Below are 20695 nucleotides of genomic sequence, written 5' to 3'. Positions count from 1 at the left end.
AGATCTTTCAATTTTATTGTTAGAGCAGAATTATGTTTGCAAACATTTATACATTCATTCTAATATATTCTTTTACAACATGAATTCTATGGACATTAATAACAAGCAACAAAAAAATGTATTTAATGCCAGTTTTTGTGTGCCCCCCCCCCATGCTCTGGGCCCTGGGTACATAGTACCCTTAACCCCCCATTCCGACGCCCCTGTTCTCTGGGTTTATAGACATTGTTATTGTGTTTTTTTATGTAAACATGCGAGAATCACAGGCTGTCTCTCCGTTATTTTCAATGGGAGCTGCTGTGAGCTACAGTCACTTCCTGATCATGTGTTCTGTAGGAAAGTGAAGTTTGCTCTTTAACGTCTGATTATTGTTCTTTACAACACTGTTTGTCCTCTTTGTTCGAGACTAATTATATAATATGTCTGAAATTTGGTTTGCGTTTATTAAATTCCACGCAGATTAAACGTAAAGACACACATATTTGTATAATTGTTTTAACAAGTTTTCAGGGTATCATGCAGCAGTCTCTTAATAACGTGCCGAAAAGCATAAAAAATACATTTTTGTAGTATAATATTAATTTACAACTGTCATCGTGTTGATTCTCTATATGTTGTTGTCGACTGCAGTGACTCTTTGGCACGCAAGGGATTATGGGATACATCAATAGGGGGATGAACACTACTGGCCAGTAGATGGCAGTAGAGACCTTGAAAACTTGCCCAAAACAAAATTCCAGATAGTCCGTGTCTGCTAACATTTAAGATGCGTGGAATTTAATAACCGATACACAATACAACGTCTATAAACCCAGAGAATATATTCACGAGAGTTTTAGGCACTAGAGTTTAATGCTGTTGTCCGTAGAGCCTGATCAGAGTGTCTGAAATGCATTTCTCATGTCATGAACGTACTGAGATTACCCTATCCTACCCATAATGCACTGCAGGGCACAACATATATATCCACACTAAAACTTTAGCACATTACTTTAAAACTAAAACATATATCTGATATTTTCTCTTTATAAAACTTCAGACATGACATTAATTTAAATAACTTGTCCAACATTAGTTTGGTTAAAAGTTGAACCATAAGTTAAAAATGTATGCCTCTGGATGACTTGGGTGATATTGCCCATGTATCAGTATGGGGTTAAGAGAAATTTGTTTTTTTTTTGTGTGTGGGACCAGTTCTCCTTTGTCTACAGAGGATGGAGCGGTTTCTTCTTAAAGCAGCTCTTCTCTGTTTTGTAGAGGGTAGAACTACACATCAGCTATGAAACATTTAACAGGTAGGTGCTCAACTGATTTTTTTTTATAAATATTTGTAGCTGTTCAATTTTATTTACCACGTTATTGGTCTAAAAATTATCGGACAAGATAATCCCAAGATAATTAGTCCGATAATGGTTTTTAAAGTTATCTAAAAAGATAATCCAATAATGAAAACATTATCTTCGATAATTATCGGATTATCGGGACTGTGCCCACCACTGGATGTATGACACACAAGCCTAGGCTAAGCATTAACTGGTCAAATTGATGCCGATGTATCAGTGGACCAAGAACCATCATTTCAGTCCTATCAGAGTTTAAAAGTAGGAAGTTTCTGGACATCCAGCTTCTCACTGATGCAAGGTAATCTTCTAAGGATTTTATATGAACAAGATTACCAGCAGTTATTGGCATGTATAACTGAGTATCATCAGCAGAGCAGTGAAAGGTAATCCCAAAACACCACAATATGTGCCCAAGGGGTGCTATATAAAGGGAGAAAAGCAGGGGGCCTAAGATGGACCCATGTGGAACCACAAATTTCATGTCACTCAGGTTAGAGGTAGTGTGACTGTACAAAACACAGTGAGAACGACTGGTCAAGTATGATGTCAGCCATGCAAGGGCACTCCCAGTAATCCCAAAATGATTTTGGGATGATGGAAAAAACATATACATTGCCATCCCCTCACCTTACATAATGTATATGGGACATTATGATCATTACAGAGGAGTAGTCTTACAACTAAATCTCCAAATGTACTTTATAAAGAATTATTGTTCAGTCAGAATGAACATGATTATGATACTAGACATGCTGTGGAGGGCAGAGTTATAATACCTAAAGTGAAAACAAATAAAGGAACAAGTGCGGTAATGTATAGAGCAATGTTTGGCTGGAACACCTTGCCAAGGGACATTATTAATGCAACCAGTAAACATCACTTTAAAGTTCTTTTGAAAAGGCATCTTCTTAGAATTTAAAATTTGGATTTATTGACCATTCTAGGAAATTATTTGTAGTCAATTGTTTGACAAGAATGAATTAACTGTGAGTAACCATATTGAGCCAAAGGTTTCTCTATAAACTGGGTCCTGTCAATGTGTGTGTAGATGAGTGTGTGTGTATGTGTGTGTGTGTGTGTGTGGGGAGGGGGGGGTATTTCCGTTTTTATTATTTATATATGTATGTGTGGTGTGTGAAGGCTGGTGGAAACACTGTTCTGTGAGCACCATGTTGGGTTGACTCCAGGAAGAGTAGCTGTACTTGTTACAGCTAATGGAGATCAAATAAATAAGTAAATTTAATATAGGTGACGTTTGACTTGAGCACGCAAAATGCTACTCTGTGCGCACAAGATACACAAGACGGAAAACATACTGCCCCCATTTGAACTGCAAACCCTCTCTTCAGAAAAGCTCTGGGCGACATCACAGAAGGTTGGTCCAGTATATAAGCAATCTATGCTTTTAACATGAGTTGGGATGTAAAAGCAAAAGCACATAAGATGATTCCATATGTGGGCATCACAGTGACTTAGTGATTAGCATTGTTGCCTCACAACAAGAAGGTTGTGGGATCGCTTCCCACCTGGGGCCCTTGTATGTGGAGTTTGCATGTTTTCCCCATGTTTGCATGGGTTCTGTCCAGGTGTCCCGTCTTCCTCCCACATTCAAAGACATGCAGGTTAGGTGAACTGGAAACTATAATTGGGCGTAGGTGTGAGTGTGAATGTGTTTGTTTGTCTCTATGTCCATGGTGTACCCGGCCTCACGCCCTGTGACTGCTGGGATAGGTTCCTGCCCCACCATGACCCTTAATCGGAGTAAGCAGTATAAGCAATAGAGAAAGTCATGACATTACATTTTGAGCTGGAATGAAGAAAGCGGAGTAAAAAAAAAAAAAAAAAAAACATAAATGGAAAATCATCTTCAGTAGTTTTCATAGAGAGAGAGCAGGGGCTTAAAATTCATCCTTGGTGAGGTTGTAATCTCCATCAGAAATGAAAATCATCCAAACAGTGAAGCAGAAATACTTTTCTTCCATCCAATTCATAACAAAGTTAACAACAACATTAAGTCAGAGAGGATCCAGATCTGTCACACCGTGGGTACAGCACCGCAATGAATCAACTGAGCCCTGGAGGAGCTGGAATGGGAAGCCATTATGTGCCAATGGGCTACGTAATATCAGTGAAGCAATTGACCTTTAAGGACAGAGGACTGACACTTTAATTGTTTAATTGTCAGTCAAGAGCCCCTCTCGCATGTTTGTTGTCTCACAGAGACATTTTTGGTCTATTACACCCTGACACGAGTGGCACAATTGTTACCGCAGCAAGCGGCGGGCTGTGTGCCACATAATGCATTCTCTGCGGGTGCTGTAAAGTTTCATGCAGAGTGGTGTTCTCTGACACTAATTCTCACCTTTAAGAGCCTTCATCACTTTGCTGCTCTTTGTACACAAATCCCTTTTAATTACAGGATTTAAACACCAGCAGAGTGCAAACACGAATAAATAACTGCGGCATCAGTGAGCTGCAGAGGCAAACACAGCCAGTTAATGCTTTCATGGAGCGTGGGATTCTGCAAGGTCACCTCAGACAAGGTGTGCAGACGTGCATCTCAAGTAGATTCACATAATTCCCTCTACAACAGCCATTTGAGTGCATAGAATATCTTTGCGGGGAAAATAAATACATCAAGATTGATTTTGTGATTGAAAGAACATACAAAAGCGTGACGCAGTCAAGGCTGAGGCTTCTTTTTTCTTTCAGCCTGCCAATGAGAAGTACTAGGCTACATTAAACTGTAGGACACACCTTGAATAAAATGAATATGTCAAATGTAATGTCTTTTACCAGTGCCTTGAGGTAATGAGATGGTGAAGGATGCTTGCTGTACTGTACTGTTTCTGAGCTGTGCATCTTGCTACCCTGAGCTTCCTGCCACGTAGGAAAGCTATTTAAGATTCAAGCAGTGTGTTAGACAGAATAGGTAAAGCCTTTTTGTGTCCATGAATACCCAGGCAATCAAGGCATCAATTATTCAAGCAGAGAGAAACTATGGCACACCGACCACTGGCATTAGCACTGCATCACGAGACTGCTAATGTTGTACCAGCAGGACTGCAGCAAAGCAAATACAATGGAGATATTAGAAAGTTATTCAGTTATTAGAAAGGACCATGGTGCGGCAATATCAGAGATAAAATGAGCCAGGCAGGTGAACGACTTCATCAGCTTTAACTAGGTTTAATCAAAATGTGCTAACAAGGACTCTGTGAGCAGTCACAAGGTGTGAAACCCATTTCAAGTGACATGGACTTGTGCACAAAAACAGAGGGGCATTTGGAATAGTGGATGCTGAATGAATCCAACTCCAAACAAGTAATTATTGCTTCAGTTTCATTCGCAACACTAAATCAATAAGTACTTCCATATCAACAAGTATCACAGAGCAGAAAGTTTGACCACATAACACCCATTTTGGCATCTCTTCACTGGCTTCCTGTCTCTGTGAGATCAGATTTTAACCCTCTGGAGTTGAATGGCGTGCCCTCGTGTAAAAAGTCACATGACCTAATTAAGCAGATGTAACACTCAATCTGCTGCACCCTGAGGCTCCCTTTAAATGTGTGTTGAATGTGGAGACTTCAACCTTTATAGCACTTTTTAAATTTTGTTAATAAGCCTAGTATAACCTGACTTATGAGTGCGTTTTCATTAATATTACTGACATTTTTCGCTGCGCATTTATGTACACACACGCAGCCAAAAGGATCATTTCCTTCTCTACTGCAGCAGCAACAGTGGTGGGAAGAAATATGACTCCTTCTTCCTCATTGGATGGCTTCTGAAATTTTCCACCAAACAGAAGTCACTAACCCCATGTGTGTTTGAGCACAGCCCACCCACACCAGGTGGGTCTGATTGTGTGTGCATTTTCTCTTTGTTACTGCTGGGAAGCATGAGTGGTTAGTGTTTTGTTGTTGTTTGGGTTTTTTTGTAAAAATCAGGCATTTAATGAATGTGGTGCAAGCGCTTCAGTTATTTTTTGAACTGGAGGAAGATGGATCATGCAGCGCGTTGTCAGAGTCTGAAACTGACAGTGAGGATTCTGGTCATGAAAGAGATGATCCCTCTTCTGTTTTGGAGGAGCAACCAAAGCAAGTGGATCCACCATCTTGCGCACAGAGCTCTGAAGAGAGGGTCGGAGCTTGCGCTTCTGTTTCCAGACCCATATCTCCGCTGGGACACACAGCAGAGACACGCCCCAGAGCTGACTGTTGGAACACAGAGGAGGATGCAGACACTGGTCCAGAAGCAAGCAGATTTCAGCCTTGGAGAACACCAGGAGTCCAGGTTGATACATTTTCTACCCAAAGTCCAAAAGACCTTTTTCTTTTGTTTTTTGCAACTGACACAATTAGAACAATTTGCACCAACACCAATAAAATTGCTGCAAAAAACAAGGCATTAGGAAAAAAAATACAACTGGACCGAGGCTCGTATTCGATAACAAAATCAATTCTGCTGCAACACCCCATAAATGCTGTGGTACATGCAAGTGAAGATGCAGTTTGTATGCAGAACCTCGTAAGCGCCATCCCAGTTTGTGTGCAAAACCACATAGTGACCAGCGCACCACTCACTAGCATGTATCTTGGTCACATGACACAAAGATTGCGGTGCCCACGAGACCTTCACTAATGCTGCGTTTACTCATAACGATGGTAAGTCACGAATGCCACAAAGTATACATTCTTGGCTACTGATCACGAATGTGATGATTTGAGGCAGAGGCGTCAGGTGTCCTCAGGAACTGCTGAAACCTGCTACCACGCGTTATGATTAATGTAACGTGTTGGTGGAGCAGTATCAGGAACCATTACGCACAGCCAAGAATAATGCTTCGCACTGTTGCGCGCTATTGCGCATAACAGCGCATCGTTAAGTTCTGTCACATTGTGAATGAGGCAAACTGTCTCCACACATACCCATATTCATCCATCAGCTGATGAACAATTCAGATCACTCCAGTTTGCTCCTTTAAATCCACACCAGAAGAACTTTGTGACTGCATGCTTGGTTGGGTTCTATGCCACAGAGTGGCACAGAGAGGAGGAGGAGACGTAGAAAGCCAGATGTGTGGCTTTAGACGGCTCTCGTCTCCCTCGTTTTCCCAAACATCAGGCGCAGGAGCACGCTGAGGAGCATTGGAATGAAACTTTTAACCCACTTGGCGTCACTGTCCTTCAGCATACTGCAGCAATGAAACTGAATGTGGTGCAGCAGGGTTTAAGTGTGCGCACATCAGAGAAGAACACTGTCACGCTCTATTAAGGCTCACCACTAATCAAGACGGATAACAATGTCAAGAATGTGTCAAGAATGACGCAAATATGACATTCATAACTGACATTTATAAATAGTTTAGCATGAGCATTTCCTGCCTATGAGCCAGAGGTCTCAAACCGGTTCCAGAAAGGGCCGAGAGGGTGCAGACTTTCTGTGCAACCACCCACTCCAGCAGGTGATTTCACTGATTAACTGATTTCACCTGCTCAAAGTGATGTTAATCAGTGAAATCACATGCTGGAGTGGGTGGTTGCACAGAAAGCCTGCACCCTCTTGGCCCCTTCTGGAACCGGTTTGAGACCTCTGCTATGAGCAAACGCAGCATTGGCGTACATTAAAGTGATGGACTTATTGAGTTTTGCAAACAAACTGAAGGTGGCGATATCAGGTTTTGGAGCCAAATCTATTAAAGATTGCTAATTAACACATTTCTGAATAAAGGTTGATTTTTGAGATTCTGCTATTTTGTTCAGTGCATCATAACCATTTCATGAGAAAGAATGATTCATGGACAGGTAAATATATCAGGTAAATATCCTTATTTAAAACAAGACTGGTCTGGTGGAGATACAGGGTTTTGCGCCTGAACTCTTCATTTACACTGGCAAGACTGTGACCACAAGTGAGCACAGGCTGTCGTACGATGTGGTCATGAACCCGATCCAGCCATCCTCGCTTGGTACTGGGTACCACAGCTAAACAAGGTACCAGTAGATTCAGTAGATTCTCACAAATCCAACAAGACCAAGCATTCATGATATGCACACTCTTAAAGTGGATATGACACCTAAAAATTAGGTAAAACTAAAAAATAAATATCAAAATATACATATAGTAAGTTGAAAGTGGTTTTAATTATTATCACTGAGAAATAAAGTGTGTACAGTTCGGCAAAAGTGTGTTTCTTGGAAAGCGTGCTGGTAGCGTTCCATCAGCGGTCACGTGATGCCGTGATGTCACAGAATGTAGAGTCCCGTCTTTGTCTGTTAGATTAACAACAGGAACAGATGGACCTCAGCATGGACAGTGACAAGATCAAGAACTTTTCTGACTCCTCTTCAAGTGTGGATTATTTCTGACTCGGATCCTGAGGATGTCGCAGTAGTGATTAGACCCTACAGATTGGAGCCGTATCTTTCGGACGAACATTCAAACAGGAGCATTCTGGCAGCGAAAATAATGCCGACGGTGTTTATGGTGGAGCCAAAGCAGAGGCAAGAGACGTGCCAATTCCGATGGATTTTGAAAGGCTGCAGAATATGGAATGGTAAGGTAGGCTTTGATTTTTGTTGCTGCTGTTTATAACACTCTAATTACTGTATAGCATTTTCGATTCAAGCGTCTGTTTACCACCTTTGTTATTGTTCAGGAGCCGTGACAGCGCAGCTATTACTTGTGGACCACCGTCATTACCTTCGGGTTTTTGCCATTTTTGAGTGCCTGGCATTGCATTCATCCGTGTTTAGTTACGTTATTTTCACGAAAGAATAGGAAATAAACGGCGAAGGTTTAGAAAAAGATCGCCAAAAACAACACTGAACATGCCGTCGTGTTTACATGCCGCCGTCGTGTTTACATGCCGCCACCGTGTTTACATGCTGCCGTCGTGCTTACATGCCACCGTCGTGCTTACATGCCGCTGTCGTGCTTACATGCCGCCGTCGTGCTTACATGCCGCCGTCGTGTTTACATGCTGCCGTGTTTACATGCTGCCGTGTTTACATGCTGCCGTGTTTACATGCTGTCGTGCTTACATGCCGTCGTCGTGCTTACATGCCGCCGTCGTGTTTACATGCTGCCGTGTTTACATGCTGCCGTGTTTACATGCCGCCGGTGTTTTTACATGCCGCCGCCGTGTTTACATGCCGCCGGTGTTTTTACATGCTACCGTCGTGTTTACATGCCGCCGGTGTTTTTACATGCCACCGCCGTGTTTACATGCTGCCGGTGTTTTTACATGCCGCCGTCGTGTTTACATGCCGCCGTCGTGTTTACATGCCGCCGCCGTGTTTACTACGTACGTTCCTTGACCATTTCAAGATTATTGTGAACATATTATTTGGGGTTGACAATTTATGTGTTCCTGTGAGCAGTGAGAACATGGAGATGGTAGAGGAAAGTGTCTGCTGTCGGGAGCAAATGCGTGTATGCGAGCGGAGGGAGCGGCAGCCGGACATTTCGTGGATCACACAACACCGCGACTTTTGATCAATCTGCCTGTACTTGAAAAGTACTTTGAAAACTTGAAAACCTTTCGTCCTTGTGTTTCTGCAATATGCTGCGACACACTGGTCAGGCATATTGACAAACAAGTCCCTGAGAGCTGTGTTTAATCAAAGTTTCTGCCGCTAACGGCTGCCAGGGGCGTGAGCCGATACGATCTACACTCAACAAAAATATAAACGCAACACTTTTGGTTTTGCTCCCATTTTGTATGCGATGAACTCAAAGATCTAAAACTTTTTCCACATACACAATATCACCATTTCCCTCAAATATTGTTCACAAACCAGTCTAAATCTGTGATAGTGAGCACTTCTCCTTTGCTGAGATAATCCATCCCACCTCAAAGGTGTGCCATATCAAGATGCTGATTAGACACCATGATTAGTGCACAGGTGTGCCTTAGACTGCCCACAATAAAAGGCCACTCTGAAAGGTGCAGTTTTATCACACAGCACAATGCCACAGATGTCACAAGATTTGAGGGAGCGTGCAATTGGCATGCTGACAGCAGGATTGTCAACCAGAGCTGTTGCTCGTGTATTGAATGTTCATTTCTCTACCATAAGCCGTCTCCAAAGGCGTTTCAGAGAATTTGGCAGTACATCCAACCAGCCTCACAACTGCAGACCACGTGTAACCACACCAGCCCAGGACCTCCACATCCAGCATGTTCACCTCCAAGATCGTCTGAGACCAGCCACTCGGACAGCTGCTGAAACAATCGGTTTGCATAACCAAAGAATTTCTGCACAAACTGTCAGAAACCGTCTCAGGGAAGCTCATCTGCATGCTCATCGTCCTCATCGGGGTCTCGACCTGACTCCAGTTCGTCGTCGCAACTTCGCACAGCCATTGAAGAGGAGTGGACCAACATTCCACAGGTCACAATTGACAACCTGATCAACTCTATGCGAAGAAGATGTGTTGCACTGCATGAGGCAAATGGTGGTCACACCAGATACTGACTGGTATCCCCCCCAATGAAACAAAACTGCACCTTTCAGAGTGGCCTTTTATTGTGGACAATCTAAGGCACATCTGTGCACTAATCATGGTGTCTAATCAGCATCTTGATATGGCACACCTGTGAGGTGGGATGGATTATCTCAGCAAAGGAGAAGTGCTATCACAGATTTAGACTGGTTTGTGAACAATATTTGAGGGAAATGGTGATATTGTGTATGTGGAAAAAGTTTTAGATCTTTGAGTTCATCTCATACAAAATGGAAGCAAAACCAAAAGTGTTGCGTTTATATTTTTGTTGAGTATACATGGAGTGACATATTTTAGGCTTGGTGCTCCGCAGGAAGCTGGTCACGGGGTGTGCACATTTTTCAGTGGCGGGACATTCAAATGCTATATATAATGGGAGAACTGCATCCAGTTTTTTCAAGCGTGTCGGTGACGTCATTTCCCTGTAGGCAGGCCTTGAGTGAGATGTGGTCCCGCTCTCTCGGCTGAATTCCTTTGTTTCACACGCTGCGCGGCGCGCGTTGCTTTATCAAAATTTTTTCTGGACCTGTGAGGAATATCCGAGTGGACACTATTCGAGAAATTAAGCTGGTTTTCGGTGAAAAGTTTAACGGCTGATGAGAGATTATGGGGTGTTTCTGTCGGTGTAAAGACTTCCCACAGAGCAGGACGTCATGCAGCGCTTCCAGGCACTGTCGTCGGCCTGTTTCGACCTGAAAACATCCTAATTTAAGGCTTAATTCACCCAGGACGTCGTGAGAGAACAGAGAAGATTCAGAAGAGGCCGGCATGAGGACTTTATGCGGACATTCCACTGTTTAAGGACATTTTTTAATGAAAGACGTGCGCAAATTTGCCGAGTCGTTTCTGTGACGACTCGGCAAATCTGTGTGCACCGCGACAGGAAAAACACCTCCATGTTGAAAACCATTTGTAAAATTCAGGCGGCTTTTGATGGCTTTCAACAAGTGAGTAACTGAGACATAGTTTAACAGCTTGGGCATGTTCCAACTTGCCCGTTAAGGTTTCCAACGGAGGTGTTTTTCCTGTCGCGACCCCCCACGGTCGGGTCCGGCCTGACATGCGACTCTGCCCGCACGTTCTTTCATTACAAAATGTCCGTTAACAATGGAATGTTCGAATAAACTCCTCATGCTGACTTCTTCTGAAAGTTCTCTGTTCTCTGACGACTTACTGGGTCAACAGAGCCTGAAATGTGGAAGTTTTCAACTTGAAACGGCGAGACGCTGCCGCCTCGAAGCGCAGATCGCCGTCAGGTGCCGTGGGCCCTCCTTACGGCGACACTACCAGACCAAAATCTCTCATCAGCCGTTAAAATTTTTACCGAAAACCAGCTGAATTTATCGAATGGTGTCCACTCAGTTGTGCCTTACAGTTTTGAAAAATTTTGATCAAACAAAGCAGCAGTCTCTGAGCCATTCCTAAACAATGAAAAAATCAACAAGAGGGTGGGCGACTCCTCACTCAAAGACTGCCCACAGGCGAATGATGTAACCGACAGGCGTGAAAAAACTCTCGCATGCCCATGAGGTCTGTTAGAAAAGTATCTGACCTTATTATTTTTTTAAAAACCATATGGATTTGAATCACGTGTGATTGCATCAGACAAGCTTGAACCCTTGTGCGCATGCGTGAGGTTTTCATGCCTGTCGGTTGCGTCATTCACCTGTCAGCAGGCTTTGAGTGAGGTGTGGTCCACCCCTCTCGTCTATTTTTTATTGCGAATAAATGTCTGAACGATTTGGAGCTTTGCTGCATCAATTTTTTTCCAGAAACTGTGAGAGACCTCCAGGTGGACACCGTTCAAAAAATTAATATGGCTTTCAGGGACGATTTTATGGGGATTAAACAGATTACAGGGTGTTACTGCCGCTTTAAGGATGGCCCACAACTGCTGAGAGCGCGGCGCGCTCCCAGCCCCCATCGACAGGCTGACACCCCACTGGAACAACCAGATCATTTCCATGTGAAAGCTTTGTTGATCCGGGACCTCGTCTGACTTTCATAAAAAGGCAGAAGATGTGGACATCAGCACTTTTTCTGGCACATTCCACCATTACAGGAGTTTTTTTCATGGAAAGAAAAGCCGAGGGACGCGCCACGGCTCCGTTCATTACGCGGGACAAAACCACCTCAGTGTTGGTCTCTCAGGACAGCTTCAGGTGGATTTCAGACGGATTCCGGTTGCTTTCCAGTCATGTGAATATCCGATTGTGATTGTGCATGAGCTGGACATGCCAGAACATGTCCCGTGAGGCTTCATCACGGCGTTGCTTTGCGCCGAGCGGCTGCACCGCGACGCACGTTGGAGCAGCTTCTCTTTCCATGACAAAAACTCCTGTAACAGTGAAATGTGCCACGCACACGCATGCGCATGAGGGTTCAAGCTTGTCTGATGCAATCACACGTGATTCAAATCCATATGTTTTTTTTTTAAATAATAAGGTCGGATACTTTTCTAACAGACCTCGTATATATATATATATATATATATATATATATATATATGCTTCTATTCTACTATTTTTTTAAACAGCCTATTTCAAGCATTGTGCCAAAATATGTATTACAAGAACCCAGTAATTTGATCATCTCCAATTCTTGGGCAAATGGTTCAATCCATGAAGCGCTCCTACATTCATCTCTCTGTCTCTCAGTCCGCAACTGCGTCTGCTCTGTCATGTGTTTGTGTCGCGTGGTGCTGCTGCGGGTGGCGCTAATTTAGCAGAGGCGCTGTCCTGTGAGCGCTGGTGGTAACCTCGCCCAGCCGCGCTGTCTAGTGATTGCCAGGTGACTATCACATTTGCGAGGGATTTATTCACAGTTTATGTCTCTGAATGTGAAGAGCAAGTGCAACTTTCTGAAAAGTACTTATTTTACTCAGCTAGCTAGCTAGCTATCGCTAAACACAGTATATTGCTCTACAAATTAGTGCGCGCTGTGCGTGGTCAAATGTAAGATTGATTCAGTGTTGTCTTTTTTTTTCAACTAAATCCTCTTGTCAGCTACTAAATGGTGCTCGACCTTCAATCTGTGTAGCTTCTATGAACAAATCACTCTCCTACATCAAATACCATGTACACAGATCTGACCTTAACTTAGTTAAGGTCCTTAACTAAGCATTTAAGAATTAAGACAGTAAACTTTACCATAAAGTTTAATGCAACAGCATGATAATAATTGAATAATTTAAATTCCTGCTAAAAAAAGGCATAAATCATAAAACTCATTTTGTATTTTTATTTGTTGGTAGTAAGTGGCAAACCAAACCTGCAGTGCAGTGATGGATATCAGAGCATTTTTTTCAATAGCAAAAAAGCTTCAGGTGAGGTTTGTGCACTCTATAGACCTTATGTGATAGTAGATATGAACACTGAGAATAGCAAAGGATGGAAAGTGAAGCTAAGTGGAAACTGAATATGTTTATCAGACTGTGGAGCTGTCTTACTTGTGTTACTGGTGTTTTGGTATGGTAAGAGGTATTTAAGTCACACATTTTTATTTTTCTTACTTTTAAGGACTTCATTAGATCTTGTCTGTCCTTTCTATGCTTTGCTGTTAATTTAATAAATAATTCATATTCATATATTTCTTATCCTGAACCCATTTATTTGCAGTATACCATCTGTGTTCTCCATCCAGCCTTATAGTGGATTGCTGCTGTCGCTGTGCTAAACCAGGTCCTCCTGCACACGGCGCTAAACCTCACTGATGGATAACAACTGCAACTACTGTATTTTTGTGACTTACAACGTGGATGTGCGTGCTGCCAGAAAAACTGAGACATCAATCAGTTTGTAGAATAAATAAATGAATAGCCAAAACACAATCTAAGTAATGCCTAAAACTGTCTAAATATAATTGAAAAGTGATACCAGGGTGAGTGTTCTGTACTAAGTACTGACATAATAATCTGTTAAGATGAAATAAAAAGTCTTCAATAACTATACGCTCATAAGACTAATATAAAAACAAGGATAATATACGAGGTCTGTCCATAAAGTATAGGTCCTTTTTATTTTTTTCAAAAACTATATGGATTTCATTCATATGTTTTTACGTCAGACATGCATGAACCCTCGTGCGCATGCGTGAGTTTTTCCACGCCTGTCGGTGACGTCATTCGCCTGTGAGTACTCCTTGTGGGAGGAGTCGTCCAGCCCCTCGTCGGAATTCCTTTGTCTGAGAAGTTGCTGAGAGACTGGCGCTTTGTTTGATCAAAATTTTTTCTAAACCCGTGAGACACATCGAAGTGGACATGGTTCGAAAAATTAAGCTGGTTTTCAGTGAAAATTTTAACAGCTGATGAGAGATTTTGAGGTGACACTGTCGCTTTAAGGACTTCCCACGGTGCGAGACGTCGTGCTGCGCTCTCAGGCGGCGTCATCAGCCTGTTTCAAGCTGAAAACCTCCACATTTCAGGCTCTATTGATCCAGGACGTCGTGAGAGAACAGAGAAGTTTCAGAAGAAGTCGGTTTCAGCATTTTATCCGGATATTCCACTGTTAAAGGAGATTTTTTTAATGAAAGACGTGCGGACGGGTCCGCACATCGGGACGCAGCCGGCGCGGAGCGGCGGCACAGGAAAAACACCTCCGTGTTGATAACCATTTGTAAAATCCAGGCGGCTTTTGATGGCTTTCAGTGGAGTGAGTATATGAGAAATTGTTTAACAGCTGGACATGTTCCAACTTGTCCTTAAGGATTCCAACAGAGGTGTTTTTTCTGTGGCGGAGCGTCGCGGCGGCTGCGAGCCGACGCGCGGACCCGACAACACATCTTTCATTAAAAAAATCTCCTTTAACAGTGGAATATCCGGATAAAATGCTGAAACCGACTTCTTCTGAAACTTTTCTGTTCTCTCACGACGTCCTGGATCAATAGAGCCTGAAATGTGGAGGTTTTCAGCTTGAAACAGGCTGATGACGCCGCCTGAGAACGCAGCGCGACGTCTCGCACCGTGGGAAGTCCTTAAAGCGACAGTGTCACCTCAAAATCTCTCATCAGCCGTTAAAATTTTCACTGAAAACCAGCTTAATTTTTCGAACCATGTCCACTTCGATGTGTCTCACGGGTTTAGAAAAAATTTTGATCAAACAAAGCGCCAGTCGCTCAGCAACTTCTCAGACAAAGGAATTCCGACAAGGGGCTGGACGACTCCTCCCACAAGGAGTGCTCACAGGCGAATGACGTCACCGACAGGCGTGGAAAAACTCACGCATGCGCACAAGGGTTCAAGTATGTCTGACGTAAAAACATATGAATGAAATCCATATAGTTTTTGAAAAAAATAAAAAGGACCTATACTTTATGGACAGACCTCGTACTTTATCAGCCTCTGAATATTTCAGACCTGCTCCTAAGTTGCAATTACTATTTGCCCTCACCACATTAGGAGATTAAATTATTTGTTATATAAACTGCACCAGAATGCAGGAATTTTATGTATGGGCCGTTATACATTGCTAATATATGGATTTTTTTTATCATCTGACAATGAATGCAGCTTTTACAAACAATGTTTTCACTCTGAAATTATGGGAAATTGTATTTCTGGACATCTAGATTTTAAAAATTTTAAAAATGTGCTAAGCACCCCTAAAACTGGAAGTCTAAAATCACCTCTGCACGAGTCCCAAACTGTTCATGGACCTGGCTAACATGAAGTTTGGGGCCATGTGGCACATACAGGGAGAACAGACGAGGATGCCCCAGAGGGAGGCAAATGCTCTCACAAAAAAATCTGAAGAGGATCTATAAGATTGATAAGAGAGGAGCCTCTGGTGTTTGTAAAGTGGATGAACACATGGGGAGGTGTCTGTGTGTTCTACCATCAATCATGCGTTTTCGGGTGAGACATTGGGGAGAAGGGTGAAGGATGCGAAGGATGGACGCTGGGTGGTGAAAGACATTCCCTGTCCTACCATGTTCCTGTGCCAATTGTGACAGGCACAGATCCTTGCCAAAAGGCCACAAAAGGCAGAATGAGGTGGCAACGGTGCCTTCACATGGGCAACAAGAGGAGTGACACACCATGGAAGTGTCAGGCCTGTGATGTGCCCCTCTGTGTTGTGTTGGACAGGAATTGTTTTTTGAGTGGCACAAATACTTGTAGTTCAGCACATCCTGCACTACACTGTACATATGTTTTTGAAATTTACCATTTATATTTACATTAGAAATCTTATTTTGACATCTGATTGTTTTCTAAATAATTTAGCATGAGCATTTCCTGCATTATATTTGTACATATGTTTTTGAAATTCTAAATCTTATTGTGAAATCTGACTGTTTTGTAAATAATTGTACAAAAAAAAGCCTGAAGCATTTCCTGCATTTATGTAAATAGTTGTATTTAACTTTGTGTTTGTGCTACATTTGTACATATGTTTTTGAAATGTACAATTTATACTTACATTTGAAGTTATGAAAATAGTTCGTTAAACAAGTTTGTGGTTTTCATAGTAAAAAAAACAAACTTTTTCCTTCTTGGATTTGATGGTTTTTTGTGATTTTAGGTTCACTGTGTTAATACAGTTGGTCAGAATGAATGAAAAACTGGAAAGTCACACAGGTGAAGGAAGTTGTGGTGAAAAAAATGACACCAAACAAGACCAGAAAAACACTTTTTAAAGGTAAATTATAACAGGTAAAACCACAAGTACTCAAAAACGGCTATTTATACCCTGGCTCCAGAGGGTTATGGTTTCTGTTACTAGCCTATAAATTTGTTCAAGGACTGGCACCTCCCTACCTAGCTGATCTAATTAAACTCTCTGTAGCGGGCCGGGCGGGCTTTGCGTTCACAGGATGCAGGATTACTTTGTGTCCCTAGGTGAATAAAAGTCTGTGGGTCATAGAGCTTTCTCTTATTGTGTCCCTGTTCTGTGGAATGATCTCCTACACCAATAAAGCATTTAGATTCTGTAGAGACTTTCAAGTCTAGACTCAAGACGCACTTGTTTTCTCATTCTTTTGGCTAGCATATTGTTTCTATGCTTTTTACTTTTTTACTATTTTATTGTGCTTTTAATTTTTTAAATTATGCATTGTAATCTTTTAATTCTTTTATCTTGTTTTTTTAATTGTTTTGTGTGAAGCGTTTACATGCTGTTTAATATTCAGGTTAAGGTCAATATTCCGGTTTCTGATCATTAGGAATACCCGTTTACATGCTTAATCAGACAGAGTTACTCCTGTATACATGGTCATTGTATCATTTGGAAAATCCCCATCTAAACAGCGACGCACATCTTCCACCAGTGCTTGATTTGGTCTGGCGTTTGTGCAAATCCTGCTTCGGGTAAAACCCCTTACTACACACTTTTCTCAACAGGCATTAACATGTTTCTCACTTTTCTCTCCTGCAGGCTGCCTCCGCATCAAACAGTGAGCGTAGTCTCTGGAGATTTGGCACAGCTCCGCACAGCAGAGAGGGGGGCGGTGTGAATGGCCCGCTGCCCGCGTTTACCGAGTCCGCAGACACGGTAAGCGCATCGGAGGCAGTGAGAGCAATCGTGGTGATATGCTGACCGGTGCCAGCGACTGGCCTGCCTGATAAGGATGCAGAACACAATGCGTTGTTTACATCTGCTTCTGTGGTGTCCGGCAGGTTGTGGCGCGCCGCATACAAGTAGTTGCCGGCTCAAAAGACCAAGATTCCTTGTGGATAGGACATGCGCAGAACACAAAAAAATGTTCCTTTCTATGGGGATATCCCGATGCACGTTTATCCATCCATCATCCATTTTCTTCTGCTTTATCCGGAGGTCGGGTCGCGGGGCAGCAGCTCAAGCAAAGCCGCCCAGACCTCCTGATCCACACACACCTCCCCCAGCTCCTCCGGGGGAACCCCAAGGCATTCCCAAGCCACCGAGAGACGTAGTCCCTCCAGCGTCCTGGGTCTTCCCCGGGGCCTCATCCCAATGGGACATGCCCGGAACACCTTTCCAGCGAGGTGTCCAGGGGGCATCTGGAAAGATGCCACCTCAACTGGCTCCTTTCGACATGGAGGAGGAAGACTCCGAGCTCCTCCCGATTGACCGAGCTCCTCACCCTATCTCTAAGGGAGCGCCCAGCCACCCTGCGGAGGAAACTCATCTCGGCGTTTGTACTCGTGATCTCGTTCTTTCAGTCTGAGCTAAATCTCATGACCATAGGTGAGGATCGGAATGCAGATCGATCGGTGCTGCACCGATCCGTCTGTCGATCTCACGCTCCATCCGTCCTCAAAATGTGCGTTTATATGACCTGATATTCGGGTTAGAAAAGGAGTAACCCAGGGGTCTTATTCGGGTTTTTAAAACCGGAATATGAACATATTCGGGTTTTTGCGGGTGTTTACATGGCTGTGCGCAACCGGGTTATTGCTAATATTCCGGTTATGAAAGAATTATTGGCTGCATGCAAACGTATTCATTGTTGTGAAGTGGCGCTACATAAAATGAATAAACTGAAATTGAACAAGTACTCATACAAGTAATTACAATTATTTCTAAGAAATAAAGAATAGAATTTTGAATGAAAGCTTATATGTCATAGTATGAGGTGCCAAGTAGGACTCTCTCCATTATGCGATTCATTACCTGAGGCCATCAAATTTGGCCACCGGGTATTGTGAAGACTTTGTGTCGATTTGTCTGTCTGTCTGTCCATCTGTCTGTACTCAGCACAGTTCCAGTCCTATTACTATCAGAGTCCTCAAATTCACAGGGGAGGTTCTTGGGACACAGACCTTGGACAAGTTCAGTGATGGCTAACCTTGACCTATTTTAAGAAGTTAAAAAGTCAGATTCTGTTTCATTCTGTTCCATTTGTATTTTTTTTTTTTGTTTGTTTTTTTGCGTAGCAGGAATGACAGCCAGTCAGACTACAGTGGCACTGTGATGTCAGTGGCAGGTCTCTGTAAAACCACTTCATTTATGTGTTTATATAACACATAAAAAAAAATGAGGTGGGCTTCATAGATAATTGGCAAAGCTTCTGGGGAAAACCTGGTCTTGTTAGGAAGAGACGGCATCCATCCCACTTTTGGATGGAGCAGCTCTCATTTCTAGAAATCTGGCCAATTTTCTTAAATCCTCCAAACCGTGACTATCCAGGGTTGGGACCAGGAAGCAGAGTTGTAGTCTTACACACCTCTCTGCAGCTTCTCTCTCCCCCTGGCATCCCCTCATTACCCCATCCCCGTAGAGACGGTGCCTGCTCCCAGACCACCAATAACCAGTAAAAATCTATTTTAAGCATAAAAATTCAAAAAGAAAAAATAATATAGCACCTTCAACTGCACCACAGACTAAAACAGTTAAATGTGGTCTATTAAACATTAGGTCTCTCTCTTCTAAGTCCCTGTTGGTAAATGATATAATAATTGATCAACATATTGATTTATTCTGCCTTACAGAAACCTGGTTACAGCAGGATGAATATGTTAGTTTAAATGAGTCAACACCCCCGAGTCACACTAACTGTCAGAATGCTCGTAGCACGGGCCGAGGCGGAGGATTAGCAGCAATCTTCCATTCCAGCTTATTAATTAATCAAAAACCCTGACAGAGCTTTAATTCATTTGAAAGCTTGACTCTTAGTCTTGTCCATCCAAATTGGCAGTCCCAAAAACCAGTTTTATTTGTTATTATCTATCGTCCACCTGGTCGTTACTGTGAGTTTCTCTGTGAATTTCAGACCTTTTGTCTGACTTAGTGCTTAGCTCAGATAAGATAATTATAGTGGGCGATTTTAACATCCACACAGATGCTGAGAATGACAGCCTCAACACTGCATTTAATCTATTATTAGACTCTATTGGCTTTGCTCAAAATGTAAATGAGTCCACCCACCACTTTAATCATATCTTAGATCTTGTTCTGACTTATGGTATGGAAATAGAAGACTTAACAGTATTCCCTGAAACTCCCTTCTGTCTGATCATTTCTTAATACATTTACATTTACTCTGATGGACTACCCAGCAGTGGGGAATAAGTTTCATTACACTAGAAGTCTTTCAGAAAGCGCTGTAACTAGGTTTAAGGATATGATTCCTTCTTTATGTTCTCTAATGCCATATACCAACACAGTGCAGAGTAGCTACCTAAACTCTGTAAGTGAGATAGAGTATCTCGTCAATAGTTTTACATCCTCATTGAAGACAACTTTGGATGCTGTAGCTCCTCTGAAAAAGAGAGCTTTAAATCAGAAGTGCCTGACTCCGTGGTATAACTCACAAACTCGCAGGTTTTGAATAATCAGGTCCCATCTTATCTTAGGGACCTCGTAGTACCATATCACCCCAATAGAGCGCTTCGCTCTCAGACTGCAGGCTTACTTGTAGTTCCTATGGTTTGTAAGAGTAGAATGGGAGGCAGAGCCTTCAGCTTTCAGGCTCCTGTGGAACCAGCTCCCAATTCAGATCAGGGAGACAGACACCCTCTCTACTTTTAAGATTAGGCTTAAAACTTTCCTTTTTGCTAAAGCTTATAGTTAAGGCTGGATCAGGTGACCCTGAACCATCCCTTAGTTATGCTGCTATAGACTTAGACTGCTGGAGGGTTCCCATGATGCGCTGTTTCTTTCTCTTTTGCTCTGTATGCACCACTCTGCATTTAATCATTAGTGATCGATCTCTCTGCTCCCCTCCACAGCATGTCTTTTTCCTGGTTCTCTCCCTCAGCCCCAACCAGTCCCAGCAGAAGACTGCCCCTCCCTGAGCCTGGTTCTGCTGGAGGTTTCTTCCTGTTAAAAGGGAGTTTTTCCTTCCCACTGTAGCCAAGTGCTTGCTCACAGGGGGTCGTTTTGACCGTTGGGGTTTTACATAATTATTGTATGGCCTTGCCTTAC

At 42.8% G+C, this 20695-nt stretch overlaps 1 long non-coding RNA gene across 1 annotated transcript; it reads left to right on the top strand.

The window, feature by feature from the left end:
- Positions 1-2452: 2452 nt before the first annotated feature.
- On the top strand, positions 2453-19455 carry LOC117509836. The gene is made up of 3 exons (XR_004560554.1): positions 2453-2576; positions 8754-8757; positions 19445-19455. It is a non-coding gene; the product is annotated as an uncharacterized LOC117509836 (long non-coding RNA).
- The last annotated feature ends 1240 nt before the right edge of the window (positions 19456-20695 follow it).

This window comes from Thalassophryne amazonica, chromosome 5 (assembly GCF_902500255.1).
Source record: "Thalassophryne amazonica chromosome 5, fThaAma1.1, whole genome shotgun sequence".
Classification (NCBI taxonomy): Eukaryota; Metazoa; Chordata; class Actinopteri; order Batrachoidiformes; family Batrachoididae; genus Thalassophryne; species Thalassophryne amazonica.
The sequence above is the reverse complement of the archived record's forward strand: the minus strand, read 5'-3'. Positions and strand labels throughout refer to the sequence as shown.